This window comes from Garra rufa, chromosome 10 (assembly GCF_049309525.1).
Source record: "Garra rufa chromosome 10, GarRuf1.0, whole genome shotgun sequence".
NCBI lineage: Eukaryota > Metazoa > Chordata > Actinopteri > Cypriniformes > Cyprinidae > Garra > Garra rufa.
Window position 1 is genome coordinate 20935111 of NC_133370.1, and position 25064 is coordinate 20960174.

General features: G+C 43.9%; 1 protein-coding gene across 7 annotated transcripts in view; it reads right to left on the reverse strand.

The window, feature by feature from the left end:
- The window catches only part of rnf220a (ring finger protein 220a), a 138960-nt gene that overhangs the window by 36835 nt on the left and 77061 nt on the right, over window positions 1–25064 (reverse strand). The gene's annotated exons all lie outside the window — the stretch shown is intronic.

The following is a 25064-nucleotide window of genomic DNA, read 5'->3' on the forward strand; positions in this document are numbered from 1 at the left end:
CACATCTTTTGCATGTGAATTATCTAAAGTGCGGCTCTGTAAATGAGCGAAAAGGCCCTTCCTGTTTCACTCTTATATCTCGCAATCTCTCAGATCTGGAACTAGCCAATCAAAGCACCTATTTTTAGCCCTCTGGGACAATAGATCCTCCCTCAAACAGGATATCCTGGATGAACTCACTGTTACCGACAGACTACAGCTGTAAATCACATGGTGAGTCTGCTTACCTAACTCAAAGCGCAAATATATACACAAACAGGAAGTGAGGAAATTACACCTTTGGAAATTCGGCCGCTGGAAATTCTCTGAGATGAGCACATACTGAGTCATAAAACTGTCGGTTCTCTGATACCATTTTATTTAAGGTGCATAAAGATGTAACAACACTTTCCACGTCACACAGCATGTGTGAAACAGCAGCGTCCAATTATCAAAGTGTGTAAGTGTGTAACAAACGTTTGGTGTTTTGCAGTTCAGTTGTAATGTCTGGGAGGCAGCTATTGATCTGTTGCAGTAGGGGTTAGTGAGCATCTTTTCTTGAGATGATGAGGTAACTTGAGGGCAGGTTGCAAACAGATGAACAAACACACACGCAGTAGGGCTGTAATCCTGGTTCTTCTCTCTACATAAAGCCCTGGGCTCAGTATGAGCCCGTCCTTGACTTCAGAGGGCACTGTTGTGTTTGTCTTGACATGATGTGTGCGCTGTTTGAGAGGGTGATGATCGCTAACGGTCCAGTCTATGCACACACACACACGCGCAGACAAACATGCGCGCAAACACATGTAAACGCTCACACACATACACAAAGTCCCTCCGGGGGCACATATCCTCCGCTCACATATTGGCCTGTCAGAACTATTTCCTGCAAGAGCACAGATTCATCAGTGAGGAGCTAGCAAGGGTCAGTGTTAGCATCCCAAAACTCCCCCTCCCACCCCCATACATCTCTCCACCTCCTCCCTTCTCCCACCTCCTCTTCTCCCCAGTCATGCGTGCCTACGCATACCCATCCCCTATTCTCCAGCACCACTACTTAACGGCCCCACACTCTGGACACTTTAAGTGACTTTGAAAAATAGGTAATCGATTACAATTCTGTGTGCCTCTGTTTCTCTTACAACCCTTTTCTCGCTCGCCCCTCTCTCCCCTCCCTCCCAGTCTCTGTCCAGCAACATCCTGCACATCTATTTCTCATTTTCTGGCCCTTTATTTGTTTTCCGTGCTCTCCCCTGTCTTATCTCCCCTCACCTATTTCTTTCTTTCTTTCTTTCTTTCTTTCTTGAAATGTATGTGTTTGTGTAATATACCATTTTTATTATTATTATACAATATGTATTATGTACTACTAATACAAATATGTGACCCTGGACCACAAAACCAGTCATAAGGGGCAATTTTTTTTTTTTTTAAATTGAGATTTATACATCATCTGAAAGCTGAAACAAAATAAGAAAATAAATAAGCTTCGCATTGATGTATGGTTTGTTAGATTTTGGTTGAGATACAAATATTTGAAAATCTGACATAAAAAAAAAATCAAAATATTGAGAAAATCACCTTTAAAATAGTCCAAATTAACTTCTTAGCAATGCATATTACTAATCAAAAATTAAGTTTTGATACATTTGCGATAGGAAATTTACAAAATGTCTTCATGGAACAAGATCTTTACTTAATATCCTAATAATTTTTGGCATAAAAGAAAAATGTATAATTTTATCCCATAGTGTATTTTTGACTATTGCTACAAATATTCTGTGCTACTTAAGACTAGTTTTGTGGTCCAGAGTCACAAACATATATTTATAAATACATAAAGAACTAAGTGAAAGGCAAAGACAAAGGCAAAAATATATATTTTAAAATATTTCTTTAAATTAGTTTTAAGTTAACTCTTTGAAAATATCTTTGGTAAAATGCAGTTTTTTTGGTAATATTAATTAATTTATTTTTAGTAAATATAGATTTTTATTTAAAACCTATGTACTTTTTGTGATATTTTTTTCTAAAATATTTATATATTCTTTTTTTTAATATGGTATACCCATTATCCCCACATCTCCCTTTCTCTCTCTCTCTGCTCCTCTCTTCAGCAGCGGTCAGCTTTATTGCCCTGACAAGATAATTTGAGTCGTGCCAAAGCAATCACCGTCTGCAAGAGTAAACAAAGAGAGGTGCAGACCCATTCTAAAGCAGATAAATCTTCAATCCAACTCTTTCCCTTATGCGGCCATTTGCAACATGAAATAGCACAACCTGACATATGAGTTTGTGTAGGAATTACCATACAGTCATTGTGAGACAGCTCAGTTTATTCTATTTTTTTTTTTACTCATATTGTTTATAGGTATAACCTAAATTGTATTTTTTTTTATGCACAGTAACATGAGTGCTAATGTGAATTATGACTGTATCAATGTATGTACTGTATTTTCTCTATTTCAATGCATTTCATTTCTTTTTTGTCTGTTGACATGTCAGATGTTTTACTGACAGAGTGTTACTCTGACTCTGTTATGTGTGCATGATGGGATCTGTTAACAGAGCGTGTGATTGTGTGTATGTGTGCCCCTCTGTCCGTGTGTGAAGAGAAAATGAGTGTGTGCCTCTTGAAACTGGCTCTTTAATTCATCCGTACACAATCAATGGGCTCAGTAATGGAGTCATGATGGTTTGGTCAAGCGCTTGTCGGGACCTAAACCACCTCCCTGTCACTTGTCTCCCTGTAAACACACACACACACACACACACACACACTTACTCACAAACAGAGAGCTGGTCATTTGGCAGCTTTGATGTTAACGGAGAAGATTCACACAAAAGAACACACACTAAATCATCTGTCTGTCAGCACAGACTGATGAACGCCTATATAGTGAAAGGGTGTGTGTTGGCGAGTGGACGTGGGTTTGCACATACCTGAGGCCCTGTCAAAGCTTCGCATATATCTATGCTTGTGTTAGTGTGGAGGCCTAATGTTTTTCCTATAGACCGGCCCATTATGTGTGCATGCAGTGTGGTGTAGGTGTCCACATTGTCCCCAGAGAGGATTGACTGATAGAGACAGCCAGTGATTAATCATGTCTTTCTAGTGAGGGCTGGAGGGACACAAACACAGTCTTGCAGCCCTGGACACACCCTCACAAACTCGTTGTTTGTTATATTTTTGTACATTTCCAATCATTTTTACATTCTTTGCTGTACTTTGTATATTTCTTCCAACTTTTGTATATTTCTTGCATGACTTATATATACACACTACCAATCAAAAATTTTTGAACAGTAAGATTATTGTTTATTGTTTTTTAAAGACATTTCTTCTGCTCACCAAGCCTGCATTTATTTGATCAAAAGTACATCAAAAACTTTGAAATATTTTTACAATTTCAAATAACTGCTTTTTATTTAAATATATTTTAAAATGTAATTTATTCCTGTGATCAAAGCTGAATTTTCAGCATAATTACATGATCCTTCAGAAATCATTCTTTTATGCTGATTTGCTGTTCAAGAAACATTTTTTTATTATTATTATGATCAATATTTATTTTAAAACAGTTGAGTACATTTTTGTCAGGACTCTTTGATGAATAGAAAGCTCCAAAGATTAGCATTCATCTGAAATAAAAAAGCTTTTGTAACATTATACACTATACCATATTTTTTTTAGGGGAAAGAAATTACAGAAAGTAATACTCTGATTTAGCAAGGATGCTTTAAATTGACTAAAAGTGATGATAAAGGCATTTGTTACAAAAGAGTTGCATTTCAGATAACTGCTATTCTTCTGAACTTTTTTAATCATCAAAGAAACCTGAACAAAAATTATACTCAGCTGTTTTCAACATAATAATAATAATACATGTTCCCTTCCGGGAACTCGAGCCGCGTCAGGAACGCTATGGGGAACGCCATTGGCGGGCCGCACTCTGAACTGTGTATAACAACCAATGAAATGACGGGAGTGACGTCACAGGCGCGGTGACGTCATCGACCGGGAAGTATAAAACGCGTGCGTTTGAAGCCGGCGGCAGCTTTTGTCATTCAGCGAGAGCGCTCTGTGTCTGTGTCTGTCTCGGTCATACTGCTGTTTTTTCGTGCCAGTTTGCACGGCTTTTATTTGAGTAGTATGACCTTTAAAATGCAACCATGGGGGAAAGAAGTGTTACGAAACTAGGCGGTACAAGCAGCCACATAGATAGTGTGTTCCTTCCTGCCAATGCTTCATTGTTGGTGGGGATACACACAGTCTATGTGTGGTCTGCTTGAGTGTAGAGCACGCACAGTCAGCCCTCGAAAAGGCTGACTGCCCACAGTGTGAGCGTAAAAATCTCCACTGCGGGTGCTCCACAGAAGGCTCTCTTCGAGGAGGGAGCCTTCGCCAGCGTTTCTCGCGGGTCTGGCCCCGCTTCCGCCGAGGCGGAGCGGTTGCTGCACTCGCTGAGATCGCGGCTCGATCTATTAGAGGGACTGGAGACGGGTGTTTTAAAAATACCCTATCTCCTCTCCTATCTGATGGATCGGTAAACCTTTTTTCTGGATGAGGAAGCCCGCAATGCGGTTACTTCCCTCCAGGAAAGGTTTTCAACGCTTTCCATATCTTCCTCCAAGGAGGTTGATGTAAGGTGCGTTGTCAAAAGTATTTAACCGCCCCCCCTGATCGCCTCAGTATGATGAGCTGGTGGTTGTGCTGACTGTGCATTAGCTAAATAAGATATGAGCCGCAGAAAAGCAAACGTTTTGCTTCCTGCGGACTAAGTCAGCACTTCCAAACGGAGCTTTCTGTCCTTCCCGATCTACATTGAGTTTTAGATCTGGGAAAAACTAGAAAGTAAAGATGACGCCGCGGGTTGAACAGACGCTATCAGCCTCTGTTCCCCGGTCTAGGCATCATTTCTGAAGGCTCCGTCTTTGCTCTTCAGGCCGCCTAATAAAACTTCAGGCTTGATGAGCAAATGAACACGTGTCGGGGTTCCTGACGGGAAAGATTTAAACCCCAGCCGTGTACCAGCTCTCCACATCAGAGGCGCAGAAACAGAGCGATGCCGCCCGCGTTCCTCCGGCTATGCCTAGAGGACCCGGAAAGCAACGCTCTAAGTCGGGGGCTTCCAAGAAAAAGAAGAGGTTCGACCTGAGGGTCGTCCTCCTATCCAGGAAGTCCTCGCCTAAACGGCCCTGACGGTTGTGGCTCAGGGCCGTTGAGGGCAGCCCCTCGCGAGGGGGTTTGCACCGTACCTCCGGGTGCGGGTTTCAGACCCCTTCGTGGCCCTCAGGAGATGAGTCAGCTAACCCTGCCAGTGTTACAGGGCGCGGCTATCTCCCGCGAACATCCTCTAGCTGTTCCGCCCGGAAACGTAGCGGCCCTGGAGAGTTCGCAGCCCCCGCGGGGGTCTCTCGAAGAGCTAGTTCAGGAGCTTCCTGCCAGCTTGCTGTTACAGGTCTCCGAGTTAGTTCCTCGAGTAAATCCAGACACCAGTCTCGAGAGGCTGGTACCCTAAGTAAACTCTCTGGCAGCGTGGAAACTACTGCCAAATGTTTCAAAGTGGGTCCTGCGTACTGTAGAGAAAGGTTACACTATTCAGTTCGGCGCCAAGCCGACACCTTTCAGCGGGGTAAACCCCGAGCAGGGTCTGGAACAGGAAGTCAGTACAGGAAGTTTCTCAGGCTCGCTTTCAGGGGCAAAGCTCACCAATACAGAGTACTTCCTTTCGGCCTAGCTCTCACCCGAACTTTCACGAAGTGTGTGGATGCTGCTCTGGCTCCTCCGTGATTCCAGGACATCCGCATACTCGACTGGTCGATTCTGGCCAGCTCAGAATAATTAGCGGCTCAACATCGAGGTGTTGTTCTCGCTCTCATGAAAGAATTGGGGTTGAGACTCAACACCAAGAAGGGTGTGATTTCTAAAAATCACTTATCTAGGTGTAGTCTGGGATTCGACCACGATGCAGGCACGAATGTCACCTGCTCGGTTCGAGTCGATCCTTACTGCAGTAAATGCGGTCAAGCTAGGCCCGTCACCCACTGTCTACAGTCCCAAGTACTGTTAGGTCTTATGGCAGCCGCTTCCAACGTGATACCTTTTGGACTGCTGCTTATGAGACCACTTCAGTGGTGGCTCAAACCAGGCGGTTCTCCCCGAGGGGAAACCCATTTCGCAAGATCAAGGTCACGCGGCGCTGCCTACGTGCCTTGGCCATGTGGAAGAAACCCTGGTTTCTCTCTCAGGGTCCGGTTCTGGGAGCTCCTCGTCGCCGCGTCATGCTAACGACGGACGCATCCCTCACCGGATGGGGAGGCGGTCATGAGTGGCCGCTCAACCCAAGGCCTGTGGAGCAATTCCATCTCTCCTGGCACACAAATCGCCTAGAGATGCTAGCCGTGTTCCACGCCCTGAAGTGTTTCCTTCCAAAAGGTATCCGCTCACGCCCCTTATATAAGCTGGCGTACCGGATTCTCCTATGGTCTTAAGGAAAGACTTCTCTCCCTGAGAGCAGTCCAGTATCTCTGGACGTGGGAGCAGACGTCCTGCCAGGCAGGGGCTGAGGCCCGGGGAATGGATGCTTCACCCAGAGGTGGTGAAGCAGATCTGGAGAACATTTGGCCAGGCACAGGTGGACCTGTTTGCGACTCAAGAGACATCGCACTGTCCCCTCTGGTACTCTCTAGTTCCTCCAGCTCCACTGGGGCTGGATGCCATGGCACAGACGTGGCCGAGGCTGCGTCTGTACGCCTTTCCCCTGATCGCTCTGCTCCCGGGAGTTCTGGAACGGGTCCGTCGGTTTCAAGTGCGGCTGCTACTAGTAGCCCCGTACTGGCCGGCACGAGTATGGTTCTCGGACCTGGTATCTCTCCTAGACGGCTCTCCGTGGGAGATTCCCGTCAGGAGGGACCTCCTGTCTCAGGCTGGGGGCGCAATATGCCACCCCCACCCAGAGAAGTGGAGGTTATGGGTGTGGCCCCTGAGGGGGCACAACTCATAGGAGCGGGTCTCTCAACCGAGGTTGCTGAGACCCTTCTCCAATCCAGAGCTCCCTCTACGAGGAAACTGTATGGCCTTAAGTGGAACTTATTAGCGAGATGGTGCCGCGAGCACCACCTGGACCCAGTCAACTGCCCGGTCGGTACAGTTCTGGAGTTCCTACAGTCTCGCCTTTCCGCAGGGCTAGCTCACTCCACCCTGAGGGTTACGTGGCGGCTATAAACGCCTTCCACGCCCCTCTAGGTGGCCTCTCAGTGGGCAAGTACCCCCTGGTCACACGTTTCCTCCACGGTCGGGAGATCGAGGCTTCATCAGGAAGTAATGAAGCATGGAGACTCAGAAGTTGGGACCTCTGGCGACTCGATAGATATCGCAAGGTTCTCTCTGGTTCTCCTTAGTGCCTCCAGGTCCACCCGGACTGGACGCCATAGTACAGACGTGGCTGAGGCTGCGTCTGTACACATTCTCCCGATCACTGTGCACCCTGGAGTTCTGGAAAGAGCATGCCGGCATCGTTACGGCTAGTCCAACCATGGCCTTGGACCTTCCCTCTCAAGCTGGGGGCGCGGCCTGCTACCCCCACATGGAGAGGTGGAAAGTTATGAGTATGGCCCCTGGGGGGGGCGCAACTCATAGACTCGGGTCTCTCAACCGAGGTTGTTGAGACCCTGCTCCTATCCAGAGCTCCCTTCACGAGGAAACCTTAAGTGGAACCTGTTTGCTTCATGGTGTCACGAACACCATCTAGACCAAGTTACTGCCCGTTGGTACAGTACTGAGTCCTCGCAAACCCACAAAACCAGCTCACTCCATCCTGAGGGTGTTCGTGGCGGCTTATTGGCCTACCACGCCCCTCGTGGTGGCTCGTCGGTATGGTTTCCTCGGTGGTGCACTCAGGTTGAGACCCTGAGGGGTCTCAAGCCTCTATTACCTCCATTCCTGGAGTGCGACCAATGGGAAGTATATCTGTCCAGTATGCGCACTGGGCACATACGGCCACAAAGAAAGCATGTGGCACGTTCAGAGCTATCAGTAGATGGATCACAGATGCCATTCCTACTACTTCCAAGTCCTCTGGTCTCCCAGCTCCATGGGGAGCCAAGACTTACTCCTTCTGAGGCTGCCTGCCTCCAAAAGCTCTGACAGCAGGTGTCCCCCTCCAGGACATCTGCAATGCTGCGGGTTGGTCCTCGCCCCTGACAATTGGTCCTCGCCCCTGACATCCGTCAGGTACTATGAGCTTGACCTCAGAGCCGCTCCAGGCTCGGCTGTACTCTCGGCCTAGTGCGCTAGGCCTAGAGGGTTAGCCACCTCCCTAGCCAGGAGGAGACTTCTCAAGGCGCATTCTTTCTGCGGAAAGAAGAGAAGTCGTTTTCGCCACGACGCTCCTCGTGTGCCCGAGGGCCGAGGAGTGTCCCTGCATCCTCGCGAGCCTGAGGGCCGAGGAGCAGACCTAAAAGCCTCTTGTCCGTGTAATGCTAGACAAAGGCTCATACTCTCGCGTCCCGGTATGCTTACCAGGCCGAGCTTCCGGTCCCTCTTGTTCTGGTTACCCCCAGACAAAGGACTAAGACTCCTCGTGAGCCCGAGGGCCGAGGAGTACCTCTCGCACTGGCTGGCGAACCAGGCAGAGGTCACGGTTCTCGTGTGCCTGAGGGCCGAGAACTGCACAGCCCTCTTGTCCGCGGAATGCTAGACAATGGCTTAATTCTCCTCGTGTTCTGACGCAGGATGCTATCAGACCGAGTGTACTCCGGTCCCTCTGGTTTCTGGCTTTCCCCAGACCAAGGACTAAGACTCCTCGTCTGCCTTCACAGAAGGCCGAGGAGTGCCTCATGCACTGGCTGGCTACCAGGCGGAGGCCCCTACTGTCTTCCCCGTGAGCCCGAGGGCCGGGGATTGCAGTGCCCTCTTGTCCGCGTAATGCTAGACAATGGCTTATTCCCTCGCGTCCTGGCGGAGCTCCAGGCCGAGCCTTGGATCCCTCTTGTTCTGGCTGAACCCCCAGACAAAGGATCACCCTCTCCTCGTGTGCCCGAGGGCCGAGGAGCCTTGAGGTCAAGCTCACCGTCCTCGTGGGTCTGCGGACCGAGGACTTCCCACACCATCTGTCCGCCGAGTGCTAGACAGTGGTCATTCGGTCCCTCTTGCTCTGGCTAACTCCCAGACAAAGGACTAAGACTCTGCGTGTGCCTGAGGGCCGCGGAGTACCTCTCGTTCTGGCTGGCGACCAGACAGAGGAAGACCTCCATTCCTCGTGTGCCTGCGGGCCGAGGAGCACTCTTGGGGTCGAGTGCACTGTCCTTGTGGGTCTGCGGACCGAGGACTACCTAACACCATCTGTCCGCCGAGTGCTAGACAGTGGTCGTTGCAGTCCCTCTTGTTCTGGCCACTCCCAGACAAAGGACTAAGACTCCTCGTGTGCCCGAGGGCCGAGGAGCACCTCTCGCTCTGGTTGGAGACCAGACAGAGGTAGAACCCCATTCCCCGTGTGCCTGCGGGCCGGGGAGCACTCTTGAGGTCGAGTGCATTGTCCTCCTGGACCAAGGACTACCTACACCATCTGTCCGCCGAGTGCTAGACAGTGGTCATTCGGTCCCTCTTGTTCTGGCTAACCCCCAGACAAAGGACTAAGACTCTGCGTGTGCCTGAGGGCCGCGGAGTACCTCTCGTTCTGGCTGGCGACCAGACAGAGGAAGACTACCATTCCTCGTGTGCCCGAGGGCCGAGGACTACAGGGCCTTCTTGTCCGCGGAATGCTAGACAAGGGCTCTCTCTTTTTCCACCCTGGTTGAGCAGACACTCGCAGGGCTCGGAAATTATGGGGGCGTTGGTAGTCTCGTTCCCCATAGCGTTCCTGACGCGGCTCGAGTTCCCGGAAGGGAACGTCTCGGGTTACTATTGTAACCTTAGTTCCCTGAGGGAACGAGACGCCGCGTCTCGGACCATAATTCCCGCACCCTGCGGCGCTCGCTTCATTCCTAAAAGAGCTGCCGCCGGCTTCAAACGCACGCGTTTTATACTTCCCGGTCGATGACGTCACCGCGCCTGTGACGTCACTCCCGTCATTTCATTGGTTGTTATACACAGTTCAGAGTGCGGCCCGCCAATGGCGTTCCCCATAGCGTTCCTGACGCGGCGTCTCGTTCCCTCAGGGAACTAAGGTTACAATAGTAACCCGAGACGTTTTTTAAGCAGCAAATCGGAATATTAGAATGCTTTCTGAAGGATCATGTGACTGGAGTAATGATGCTAATAATTCAGCTTTGAAACCACAAGAATAAATGACATTTTAAAATATATTCAAATAGAAAACGGTTATTTTAAATAGTGAAAATATTTAAAAATTTTACTTATTTACTATTTGTAAATATTTTTAAATTCTGAAAATGACCCGTTTACCTTTGTATGATTTTAGTAGTTCTTTATTTAAATACTTTTTTTCTTAGTAAATATCCCAGTATCCAATTTCTTTAGTAAAATGCTGATTTTGTAATGGTAGAAAATCTACGCCGTTTTATTATTTCAGATTCAATAGTTAATTCTCTTTACTAAAATAAAAAAGCGCCATGTATCAGATCACATGTGGTCTCTAAAGTGTCCCATTGCTCTTGTCCATTTCTTATTCTTCCCTCCATCTCTCTGCCCCCCCCCCTTTCTCTCTCTAAGGGAGTGAGTGATGGCTAGCAGAAGACAGAGAGATAAATCCTGAGGCATGGAGGGGGTTTGGCGCATGCTGCTTGTCAGCGCGTTAAAGATGATTAATGTGGGATGCCCCCCTGCGCTGGACCCCTGCGTGGAGAAAGGTGGGGACTCCGTTTAATCTGAAGGGCCGGCGAGACCAGCGCGCAGAGAGGGGCAATAACAAGGAAATAGGACTGACAGAACTTTTTAGTGCTGAGATTTCTCACCTAAATGCCATGCTGTGAGAGAGAGAGAGGGAAAGAGAGAGATGTCTGTGACAGCTCTGACTGAGTGCTGGCCTGATCTTCTCTAATTTGCCAAGATGGATGGCTCTCTTTCGCTATCTCTCTCTCTCTCTCTCTCTGTGCTTTCAAAAACCCCTCTTTTCCCCTCTCTTAGCCATAGCACACCTTTATCACAGTACATCCGCTCACCCGGACCTCTATTCTGATAGCACAGCTAATGAGGGCCAGAGCCAGCGGCCTCTCTCGGCGTTAGACGTTCCCTAATTATTAAAAGCACTTTCATCAAAGGTAACCTCTCGCTAACCCCACTGATAGCACAATTACACACTGGACGGCTGAGTTAGCGCATGCTAATATCTTAATAGCGGCTGAATTTGCAGCCTTGGAGAAGGCAGGTTCAAGCTATCTTGGCCACTAGTTGTGTGGCGATGTAGCGTTTGCCTCTGACACTCTTTGTATGTTGTTTTACAAGCCGCTGTGTACCAAAAAAAAAGAGCTCCACAGAAGCCGCCTCAAACGCAAGCTCCCCTGGTAGCTGGCAGCCCGCCACCGGCAGCTCCGGCTGGGGCTGTTAGCTGTCTGTCTCTCCTCTCATTTAGCCTCACACAGCATAACTCAAACAGCATGCGCCTATTTATTTAACTGCTTCCAAATGCAGAAAAAAACCCTCCACGCTTACATATCTGTGTCTATAAAACCCAGCGCGGCAGATACTATGAAACGTTTAGATAGAAACCTGACATATAACATACACCGGCATGTTTTAAAGATTTATAATGGTAGTAACACCACACACATCAGGTTTTGGCCAGGTTGCACCTTGACCTTTTAAACATTACTCTCGTAATTGCCGCAAATTCACTCGTTCGGTGGGTTTAATGGTTTTTGTCTGGTTTGCTAGGAGTCAGGAGTACGTTTTTGAGTGTAGGTGTGTGTGCCACGTGTGGGAGTGTGTGCTTGGTGAACAAAACAGAGAGCATTTAAGGTACTGGCGAGAGAACAAAGCTGCCACTAATGGGCACAGGCAGAGAGCATGTGCCTTTTGAAATCTTTCTTTGCTTACAGTGTGCCCATGCTGAGCTCAAGACGGAGATGGTAAAGGACTGCCCTTCACACAACCTGCCAGGCTCACGTGGGAATGCCTAAATTCACTAGCACATCGTTCTGCCTCTTGGAAAGCCGATCAATGCACCCACAGGTGCACCATCTGCATTGAATGGGAACGAAAGTAAATGAATTTTTACTTTTTAGTTACTCATTTCGATCTAGAGGAACACATTAACTGCTCCGTTTGAACAATAAAACACCTTAGCCTTGGTGGTCAAAACCAAATGGTCTAAAGTAAAAAATTTTATAGCTTTAATCTAGAGGAATGAATGCATATTTTTTTTAGTTTTCGACAGCAATTTTGACCTATCACCAGCTAAGCAAGTTTAACAGGTCACCAGCTAAGCTTTTGATTGGTTCTTGATAACTAGAATATAACTAGAATATTTTTTCTTCAGTCGAAAAGAAATTAAGGATTTTGAGGAAAACATTCCAGGATGAGGATCAATGGGTTGAAGGTCCAAACTGCAATTTTAATGCAGCTTCAAAGGGCACTATATGATCCCACACTCTTACAAATAAAGGTTCTTTATTTGAATTGAACAACCTTTCAAATCCAGAAAAGGCTCATTATGGAAAAAGCTTCTTTAGATTTTGAAAATGTTCTTCAAAATGGGTGTTTTAAGAACTGTTCACTGAAAGGTTCTTTAGGGAACCAAAAATGGTTCTTCTTTGGCATCACTGCAAAAACACCCCTATATTTTAATAGTGCAGATAAGGAATAAGGATCTTATCTAGTAAAATAATCAACATTTTCTAAAATAAATAAATGAATAAATACAAATGTATATACTTTTTAACCACAAATGCTCATCTTGTACCAGCTCTATGATGAGCGTCTACGACTTGCATGGTTAGTTCTTCATCTGTGTACTTTGGATTAAAAAGGTAGGGTAGGGTGAAAAACTCCTCCAACTTCAAAATCGCCCTACATCTTTGTTTTACGTTTTTTTGTGTGTAGAGGGTAAGTTTGACCTACGTAATGCATGAAGTCTAGGACTCAGAGCTAGTACTACACAATCATTTGTGGTTAAAAAGTATATAATTTTCACATTTATTTTAGAAAATAACCAATCGTTTCGCTAGATAAGACCCTTATTCTTTGGCTGGGATAGTGTAGAGCCCTTTGACACTCCAGTTTGGACCCTCAACCCACTGCTCCCGACCAAGTCCACTATATGGAGAAAAATCCTGAAATGTTTTTCTCAAAAACTTAAATTTCTATTCGACTGAAGAAAGAAAGACATAAGCATCTTGCATGACACTGGAATGAGTAAAGTATCAGGATATTTTAATTGTGGAGTGAACAAATTCTTTAAATTAGTTGACCATTAAAGATTCCCAACCCAACCTAAAAACCTGTCCTCCATCATCTGCCTTGACAAATTCTTTTTTCTCCATTTCACACCATCACAGCGTTAAACAGGTTTATGCATCAAGTGTTTACGCCTGCCTCATTCTCTCTCCTCTTGCCCTTAAGCACGCCAACATCAGTAAACAGTGAAATCTCTCAGCCTCTTACCGAATGTAACCACATTACGCTGTCTGATAACGTCGTCAAATAATGCCCGATAAGAGGAATTTGATTTGATTCAGGGCCTTTTTTTCGCTCCCTTTCAAGGCTTCTCTTTTCTTCTCCTTGCCTTAAGGCCACACGCACACGCATCTCTTTATACTCGGCATCTTCGAAAATGACACTGCCTTGTATGCGCAATCAAATAAATCCAGCGAGCCTGTCAGCCTTCATTTTTTCACCTCCCCTCCTCCCTAAATCAGAACAAGGTGAGCCGCTACAAGTCATCTCCATAATGGGAAATATGTGCTTTATACGCAAAAGGAGGGGAATTAGACTGATAATGGGACCAGCCCAGACGATCCATGGATGTGTGTGTGTATGTGTGGGCTTTTTACTTTATTGTAAGTGAGCAGAGGAAACCCTAAGCAGGCTGGACAGTTCCTAGGCTGATTACTCAGGGTTAGGTGAAAAAAAGAGGGGAGAGGATGAGAGAAGAAGGGAATGAGGCATCGCGCCTCATTCGAGAGGACGTCTGATGAAATGGAACGAGGTCATCCTCAGTTTGGGACCTGACGAGCGTCGGCGTTGGCATCTGTGCTAACCGCGCACGGAGGCCGATCACCGCTGACAGTGATGCATTGTGCTGTTAAACAGCAGCTCCTCACGCTACAGATCACACACACACACACACACACACACACACATACATACTGAGGGTGTCACGTTTAAAAAGGCAAATGCAATCAGCACCTGAGAGAGGAGTGGGACGAGGGGAGTGGTTTGGTGTCGGTATCACTCTGTCATTCTCTCTCAGTGGGGAGGAGTGTTTGGCTAAAGATGATGTCGGTTTGATGCGTATAATCAGCATATGTGCGGGGCGTGCAAAGACGCGCTGGCAGTCATGTGGAAACGCGAGCCAGTTATTAGGGCCAGATTTATAACTAAGCTCATCAGAGGGGAGGAGACTTGATTATTTGAACACACAAACAACTTTGAGGACTTTTTAAAGGGCATGATGGGATATTGTTCTTGGTAGTCTGTGTATGGCAGGGTTCTTATCAGTTTGCACAAAAATATTAAGCGCATTTGTTTTCTTGAGCGCCAAATAAGCATGTTACAATGATTTCTGAAGGTTCAGCTTTGCGAGCACAGGAATAAATTATATTTTAAAATATATTAAAAATAGAAAACAGTTATTTTAAATTTGAATAATATTTCACAAAATTACTATTTTTTGCTGTATTTTTGATCAAATAAATTAAGCCTTCGTAAGCACCTTTTAAAAAACATTACTAAAATCTCACCATTCTCTTTAAAAATCGTTTTGATTACAGTGCCTTGCAAAAGTATTCACAACCCTTCATTTTTTTCACATTTTGTTTTGTTGCAGCATTATGTTAAACTGCTTTAAATTAATTTTTCCCCACATCAATTTACACTCCATACACCATAATAATGACAAAGCAAAAACCAGATTTGCAAATTTTACAAATTAATTCAAAATAAAACACTGAAATAAGTGCATTGCATAAGTATTCATACCCTTAACTCAGTACATAGTTGAAGCACCTTTACAGCCTCAAGTCTTTTTGGGTATGATGTGACAAGCTTTGCACATCTGTATTTGGCAATTATCTGCCATTCTTTGCCTCACCTTTTCACCTCTCAAGCTCTGTCAGCTTGGATGGGGGCTGGTAGACATTTTCTAGAGTCCTAGTTGTTCCAATCATCTTCCATTATAGATAATGCTTCTGTGATCCTTCAATGCAGCAGATTGTTTTCTGAACTCTTCCCTAGATCACTGCCTTAACGCAGGTCTGTCACTGAGCTCTACAGGCAGTTATCTTGACCTCAGGACTTGGTTTTTGCTCTGATATGCATTTTCAGCTGTTAGACCTTTTCTGAGATGTGTGTGCCTTTCTAAATCATACTCATTCAAATGAATTTGCCACAGTTTAACTCCACTCGAAGTGTAGTAACATCTAGAAGCAATATGAATGCTCCTGAGCTAAATTTCGAGTGTCCCAGAAAAGGGTATGAATACTTATGCAACGGGATCTTTTCAGTTTTTTATTTTTAATACATTTGCACAAATGTTAAAAACCTATTTTTTGCTTTGCCATTATGGAATAGGGAGTGTATATTGATGTGGGGGAAAAAAGTAATTTAAAGTAGTTTAACATAAGGCAGCAACATAACAAAATGTTGCATTTAAATTGCAACGTTTGCTCTCTAAAACATGCATTCCCAATACATTTCAGAATACTGCATAGCCCTGGTGTATTTGTGGTGTGCACACATTTAAGAGTGACTGCGGCTTGCTTTGGAGAGCGTGTGGGTTTACTTTGAGGCAATAGTGTTGAGAAGGCATCTTATTGTGCTAAGTGTGTGTGTGTTTGGTTTGAGTGTATGGTGTTCAGGATAAGACTTGTGTCGGTGGGTGTGAGCGCTCACAGTAGTGACAGCTGTTTATTCAATCAATCACCTTGTGGATGGCACAGCAGAGTGAAACGGCTGGAGATTGAGTTTTGCCTCACAGGGGAAAATGGAGCAAATTAATAGACCATTACCCAGGCGCTGACCCAGGAAATGAGGGTGACACTGCAGGGTTAGATCTGCCAGCTTGTCTGCCTCCCTTTCTCTCTCTCTCTTTCTATCTCTCCACAGTCCTTACAAAAGGCGAGAAGCCTTAGTCTCAGCACCCCCTTGCTCCTCCCAAGGGGTACGGACCATTACAACTCTGGCTTTGTGACTGAGAGGAGGCAGGGAAGGGCACATCTCTGCTTAAATATGGATGGATTCGCGCAGTTCTATGAAATCATGTGTTTGTCAGAACAGGTGGGCTGTGTTTGCTGAGTGGGCAGTGTTGAGTCCCTGAGGACGTCCACTCCTGCTGGGCCTCGCACACGTGGGCGAAAGTTTTCACTGAGGGTCATTCGTCAACGACCAAACGCCTAATGTCCAATTATTTGCAGTGAGAGTGCTAACACACATACTGTGCTACTCGTATCCCATAGCTGAATGAGGGCGACCCAGGAAACTGCCTAAAATGCTTTGGCCAAGAGGTCAAGGGTCATTTCAGCATTACTTATGTGCTCAGATAGCACATAAAAATACTTCACCTGGAAACCATCTGTTGTGTACAAACATCTGTTGTAAATCATTAACATCCTAAAGACATATAAGATCTCACAGGAAACGTCTTAGAGACATACTATACATACTACTGATTATCAAACCCTCTAAAAAAAACGTATTATTATCATGTCTAGTCCTGAGTAAACATGAATGCTAAAGCTAATGTCGCTATAAAACTTACACTAAATAGACTGAATGCTAATGCAAACGCTAAAACTGTTATAAATGACATTTTAAATACATCGAATGGTTAAGGTAATGCTAATAAAAATCTCACAAGTGTATTGAATGTTAAAGCTAATACTTGTAACTTTTTTAGTGTAACTAAAAAACTTACCAAATTCACTGAATGCTAAAGCTAATGCTAGTTCTGTAAAACTCACACAAAGTGCATTAAATGCTAAAGCTGAAGGTAGTGTTGCTTTAAAACACATTAATGTGCATTTGAAGTGTGTTGAGACATAAAAATAGACTGAATGCTAAAGCTAAAGCTAATACTGTTATAAAAGATATATCAAATACACTGAAAGACAATGTGAATAAAACTCAAAAAATAGGCATTGAATGCTATAAAATGCATGTCAATGTGCATTCAAATGCATAAAAATCGATGGAATGCTAAAGCTAATGCTAACACTGTTATAAAAGACATCAAATAATTGAATGGCTAAGATAATGCTAATACTACTACAAAACTCACACAATGGGCAGTGGATACTAGACCTAATACTGTACTCCTGTTACTAAAAAAACACACCAAGTACACTGAATGCTAAAGCTAATGCTAGTTCTTTAATAAAACTGACACAAAGTGCATTAAATGTTAAAGCTGATGCAAGTGTTGCTATAAAATGCATGTTAATGTGCATTGTTAAGGCATAAAAATAGATGGAATGCTAAAGCTAATGCTAATACTGTTATAAAAGACATCTAATACATTGAATGGCTAAGATAATGCAAATACTACTATAAATCTCACACAATGGGCACTGAATGCTAGCTAATACCAAAGTCCCTTTAAGGCAAGTCATGTCACTCGGCGGCCATCTTTGAAACGCCTCTCGGGCATACAAGTGCAGCTCCTATCTGTTTGAATGGGGAAAGATCAAATTCTCCAAAACTGTTCACCAAGCTTACGATTAAATTTCATATTTTAAATCTCTAAAGAAATCCAACAAGAACTGCCTCATAAATATGGTTCCTTGTGCTCCAATAGCGTGAAAAAACGCTTATTTTTCCGGCTAGATGAGCCAGTGCGCATGCGCAGTACTGAGCGCACGTCTAAGAGCGCCGATTGTTTCTATAGCAACCGGGACTTCTGACGGCAGCTGCAGTGACGCGCTGACTTTTCTAATCAACGATTGGCTCTTTCACTAAGAAGGCGGGGCTTCGCGGCCATAATGAGCGTTTCATTTTTCCCCATTCAAAACTACACGTGTGACATATCTTGGGTATTCTATAGTCTTTGCTAATACTCATGTTACTAAAAATAAAACACACCAAGTACACTGAATGCTAAAGCTAATGCTAGTGTTGCTATAAAACACATCAACATGTATTCTTTAGGCATATGCATAAAAATAGACTAAATACTAAAGCTAATGCTAATACTGTTATAAAAGACATCAAATATTGAATGGCTCGTGTTACTAAAAATAAAAGAATCAAAGTACACCGAATGCTAAAGCTAATGTTTGTTCTTCAATAAAAAACACAAAGTGCATTAAAAATGCTAAAGCTGATGTTTGTGTTGCTAAAAAAAACTGCCAATGTGCATTCGAAGTGTGTTGAGGCATAAAAATAGATTGAATGCTAAAGCTAATGCTAATACTGTTATAAAAGACATGAAATACATTGAATGGCTAAGATAATGTGACTATGGGCATTGAATGCTAGAGCTAGACTTGTGTTACTAAAGTAAAAACACACCCAGTACACTGAATGCTAAAGCTAATGCTAGTTCTTCTATAAAACTCACACAAAGTGCACAAAATGCTTAAGCTGATGCTAATTTTGCTTTAAAATGCATGTCAATGTGTATTTGAAATGTGTTGAGGCTTTAAGGTAAAACAATGCTTTGTGTGCTCTAAACAAATGTAAATACATTAACAAAACTTTAAAGAAAAGCACTTTTAATATGAAGATTTAGTTTTGTTTAAAAAAAGTAACCACTAAAGAAACAAAGATCATATCTCTAAGGTTTTAAAAAGAGAGATGCACTTGGCCAGATGGCATATATTGCGCGCTGAGTGCTCAGGCTTGTAACTGATGCCATGTGCTGCCTACTTTATGCCTGTCCATTAGCAGGCTTGTACACACACACAAGCACTGTTTCCTAAATAATGCCTAACCATAATTGATAGCACAAAGCCACCAATAACCTCTACAGGTTTCTTTTCATCAGTACACCGCCGTCGGTGTGCCCCTCTCACGTTCTCTCTCTCTCTTCCTGCTCTCATATGCTTGTGAGGGGGAATTAATTACCAGAGCCAATTTACTGTTTATACTCTGATGTTTTAACTAATTACCACTAATGGTGACAGAACAGCAGCCAGTGGAGTTAATTGAATTTAGACGGCAGGGCTGCAGGTCCATCTGAATAGAGCCTCTCAGGAACTGTCATAACCGACCGCCCCCCACTTCTGCCTGCGTTAACACCCCTGCCTGTCATCGCTTACACATGCACGCACACACAACGGCTAATGCATAAACACAGACAACTCATATGCACACAAATCGCCTGCCCGCTTCACATCAACTCCCTTTCATTCCTGTGTAACCTCGTATTATGGGTGAAAATAGATGTCTAATAAGCATCTGAGGCCGACGTGTACTAACATCAATTGTCAAATCATTTTTATGTCTACGAAGAAAGCCAAAATTAAAGTTGCAATGTAACGGAAGTAGCGACAGATCATTTCTGTCATGCAAACTTAAAAAGTGAATGACTTCCGGTGGCTTTGTTGTTGAAAAGCTCCGCAGGCTTTAACATTCTGACAGTTTATCTTGTCAAGTCTGGTTAGGACATTGTGTCAGTAACCTTACACTGGTATTTCTGCTTCCTGCTGTCCTAGTTAGCCTCTGTATGGCCCCTGACTAAGACAAAAAAAAAGCTTTCCAGGCAAAGTCGTAAAAGAGCCGCCTGATACACTAAAGGCTTAATGATTTGAAAGTTACAAGAGAAAGTGCTGTGGGCCGTCACCGTCAATCATATCTAGTACCGCCGCATCCGCCAAACGGTCTGGCCGCTGAGCTCACTGTTCGCACGCGGCACGTAGGCTCCCGGGGAGATTTTGCTAGCGCATGTAACGGTTAACCTCTTTCCCCCTGCTTCGACCCGGAGCGCCTGAGACATATTCCTTTTTACACATGTTAACCTGCTGGCCTCCTCCGCAGTAGATCAGATCAATGGAGCTGAGCATCGAGGTGTAGTCACGGCCCCCGGTGAGGAAACCGTCTTTGGCTCGGAGGCTGTGATTTGAATATGGAACCGGGCGAACATGCTGTAATCTCACCCGCGACAGCTCAGTGTATTGAATGACTCTAAATTGATTTTCTGTTCGAAAAGCCACTTTTCTCATGTACTTGGCAGTTGGAGTGCAGCCCTAAAGGAAGTTTCAGTCTCTGTTGCCTGCTTTAAGCCCTCGCCGCGGCGCTCCTCTCGCCCTCCTGCCGCAGTTGCTCCAGCTCTGGTGTAGACGGAGTTTGAGGGATGGAGAAAGTGAGACGTGGATTGATTTGTCATCAGAGACGCTCCTGTGTCTGCCTGTCTGCAGCTTGTGCCCAAAGCGGAGAGCTGTGTGTCTAACCCTGCAGTACGACAACACAGCCATCTTTATTTATCTCTACCTCTAGCGCAGACACACACACACACACACACACACACACACTTAAACACACACTCTTCTGGGCATTAGGGCCAGGGATTTCCTGTTCCTAGCTTCTGCTCATCTGTCAGCAACAGCAAGGAGCTGACACGAGCTAACACCTCCATTCCACAAACCATTTAGAGCCTAAGCCTCCCTCTCTCTCCCTCCTCGCCCTCTCACTTTCTGAGAGCAGTTAACACGGCACCTGTCTGTGCTTCACAGGCGAGATTGGGAGAAATAAATCTATCCCGTTGCCCTGAGCACAAAAGCACTACTGAGCTAATGATATTTTCTATCCCCTAAACCAAGCCTTCACATGATGGTATCTTTAGAATTTAATTAAAACGTTATTTAGGATGCTTATTAAGCAGAGACATTTGCACCTCATAATACAGGCTAAATACACAGTATTTTGTAAGTAATACTTATATTCATTAAAGATGAATTAAATTTGTCTTATATTTTCAATAAATGCTATGAATTATATATACAGTCGAAGTCAAAAGTTTACCAAAATAAGAGCGATCATACAGAATGCATGTTATTTTTTTTTTTTAGTACTGACCTGTTCCCACAAATTCTTTGGTTTTTCAGCATTTTTGTGTATTTGAGCCCTTTCCAACATTGACTGTATGATTTTGAGATCCATATTTTCACACTGAGGACAACTGAGGGACTCAAATGCAACCATGTCAGAAGGTTCAAACACTCACTGATGCTCCAGAAGGAAAACTTTTGAACAGAATGAAGACGTGTACATTTTTCTTATTTTGCCTAAATATCAGATTTTTTTTATTTTATTTAATACTGCCCTTCAAAAGCTTCAGAAGAAACGTACATGTTTCCCAGAAGACAAATAAGTGAAATTTACACTGATCCTCAAATTCCAAAAGTTTTCACCCCCTGGCTCTGAATGCAAAGAAAATTTTGCAATCAGAGCATTATAATGTACAGTATGAAAAATGTATATTAATTTATGTCTGTTCTTAAATTATTAGTGTTTTTAATGATTTAATTGAGCAATAGGCGAAATTAGCATGCACAATTAAATAACCAATATTGGCGAAAAAATAAAAATAAAACAGAAGGCCCCAAAGTGAACACAGTCGAGCACATCAACCTAGAAACACAATAATACACCTTCAAAAAAAATAAAAATTTAACCCACTATTTCTATGTGTTTGTGTGTGTACTAATCTGTCAATGGCAGTACAGCTCAGAAATATGGCACCGGGGTCACGGCAGTGGAGCAGAAGGCTAATAGGAGTGCTGCTAGTTAGACGTCTCTCAGTACAAATGGCCTGTGATTTATCCTCAGCACAGCAGCACAACTGCACACAGCCTGACTTGTCCAGACTGGTCTCCATCACTCTATCCTGTCACTTCTCTGTCAGTCTGTTACTCACTCACTCTCTCTCTCACTCTCTCACCTTTCCTTACATCCAGTGAGGCCCAAAAAGTATTTAAGTAATAGTATTAATAAGTTCTTAAATAGTTTAATTCACACTTAAAGGGATAGTTCACCCACAATTTTGAGGCCACTGCATTTCCCAAATGTAAAGACTGTTAAGATGAAGCTCAACTTTGGGACTTTGGAAAGAGTAACTTCAGGCGAAAAGGTGTTCATCTCTTCAGGAGGGCAGTATGATGGATTGACAGCTCACCTGCATGTGAGGCCAGAGCCCATTACAGCTCTCAGGCTGTTATCAGGTCTTGTCACCGACAGGAGACACTCAGCTAATCCTCCCACAGTGCTGCCATATCTGTATCTTTAGCTGCATGGCATATATCCTCTGTTCTCACTTTCACCTCCTCTAAGAGTCTCTCTTTCTGTTTCTCTTCTCAGCAGGCAGAGCTGGCAGGATGGTTTAATAAAGGCCATAGTGGGAATGAGGGCTGAGCATGGAGATGGTTATCTGGAGGAGTGGGTTTTAAAGCAGGCGGACCTCAGGCCACCCGATATGAAGAGACCATGGGGTCCTCAAGGGTCCCCTGGAGCCTCCATGAGAACGGCTCAATCAGACATGGCCGATTGCATCACAAACATTAGCTGGACACCACAAAGATCCTATCCATGTCCGTCTCCAGGGTCCAACATCAACGGCTTCTCCATCAGAAGTGTGTTATGACTTCTAACAGCAGAGGGGGATGTTACCCCTTGGCTATGGTGTGCATGTGAGTGGTTAGATGGCTGTTTAACCTTTAACCTTAATGGGCATTATTCACCCAGCATATGCTTGCCAATGAGCGGGGTGCAAAATGAATATTTGCCAAGTGCAAAATGCACGAACATTTTACTCATATGCAACTATTACAGAAGGTTCAAACTTTTTAAATTTGAAAATCAGGTTTTAACTTATTTTGTCTTCTGCTGAACATGTAAGCATCTTTTCCAGTTTCTGAAGGGCAGTACTAAATAAAAACAATATGATATTTATGCAAAATAAGAAAAATTTACACATCCTCATTCCGTTCAAAAGTTTTCACCCCTGGCTCTTAATGCATCTTTTCTTCTTTCTGAAGCATCAGTGAGCGATTGAACCTTCTGTAATAGTTGCATATGCATCCCTTTGTTATCCTCAGTGTAAAAAGATGGATCTCAAAATCACACAGTCATTGTTGGAAATGATTTAAATAAATAAAAATGCTGAAAAACCAAAGAATCTGTAGGACCTCAAGGATTTTTCTGAAGAACAGCAATATTAAAACAATATGTAAAAAATTGTAAGCTTATTATTTATGCCTTGTAATTCTTTTAAATTCGCTTGCCATTAGCAGGTGTGACTAAAAGAGAAGGAAAAAGACGACGGAGGCAGAGAAAAGAACGTCTTTAACATCTCTCATAACCAGGAGTGAACAGGTGAGGAGGGAGGGCTGATACTCAAAGCAGGAGCCCAAGGATCGATAGAAATTAAGAGACTGGAATGGTTCTGCTGGCGTTCCCACACTAACCTCTTCACTCCTCTATCATCTACTTTTCCTCCATCTCACGTTCTCCCTCACACACACACAAAAACACACTCTCTACCATTTTTCTCTTTTTCTCCAGCACCCCGGTGTCTTCCCAGTGTGGTACGGGCGACGGTAAGGAAAAAAACCTTGTGAAGGAACTGACAGGAGATGGTGGTGTTTAGGAGTTTAAGCATTAAAAAGGGGTGAAATAAAGCAATGGAGCAGCGTAATAGCGGAGAGCGAGGGAGGGAGGGAGCTTTAGCAGTCTGCTGGCTGTCTGGGGACTCAAATCTCAGAGCAATTTTCGGGCCGGGTGATTGGCAGCTTGATGTGTATTCTTCCCCTGCAGGAGCGGGGCGATAACTCTGGCCCAGTCGCCCATCTCGGGCCTGTTGTGGGGCTATTACAATGACAATGCCGATAAGGGACATTTATCACTCCTGTGGCGCGCTGACAGAGAGGCCCCATCAACAGGTCTACCGGGGCCGGTGAGGCACGAGCGAGGAGAGGAGGTTCACTGAGCCTGAATTACAGGCCACTCTCAGCCACATAACAATACGTTTATCACACGCATAAGCACACGCACACATACACAAATAGATATGTACACACATTCAGACCGTATGCAATCCAGATATGACACACAATACGGGTTGATATGCTTTTGTAATATATATTTGAATATATTGACTCAGTAAGACCTGCTCATAGCAACTATGATAACTCTTAACAACAGTTTTAACAATCATTTTATTTCTATGAGAATAGGGAAGTATAACGAAACAAAACAACAATATTCACTCTCTAAACAATGTTTTTCAGGAGGTGAATGATAAAAATATTAACGGCCAATCAGAATTTAAAGAGCTAGTGTCTTTAGAGCAGTAGAAGGCATAATAGCAGTTTGCACTTATAATAAACAGAAAAAGACTGGATGTTGGTTTGAATGCTAATGTGACCATGAACCACAAAACCAGTCATAAGGGTCAACTTTATGGAATTCAGAATTTTACATAATCTGAAAGATGAATAAATAAGCATTGATGTATGGTTTGTTAGGATAGAACAATATTTGGCCGAGATACAACTATTTGAAAATCTTGAATCTGAGGGTGCAAAAAAAATCGAAATATTGAGAAAAATGGCCTTTAAAAGTTGTCCAAATGAAGTTCTTAGCAATGCATATTACTAATGAAAACTTAAATTGTAATGTATTTACAGTAGAAAATTTACAAAATATCTTCATGGAACATGATTTTTAACTAATATTCTAATAATTTTTGGCATAAAAGAAAAATTGATCATTTTGACTCAATGTATTTTTGGCTATTGCTACAAATATACTCTTAGGACTGGTTTTGTGGTCCAGGGTCACATATAGTGGTCTTAGGTGTGCTTAGAATTATCATTCTTGGTGTAAATGTGCCTTTGCACCCTTTTTTTATTTTATTTTCTCTATTTATTTTGGCAAAAGAGCTGTTAGAATTTTACACTAACACATATGAATAAAAAAGCTTAAATTACTTGTTTACATGGGGTGTTTTAACAGTAAGACACAGTAAAAAAAA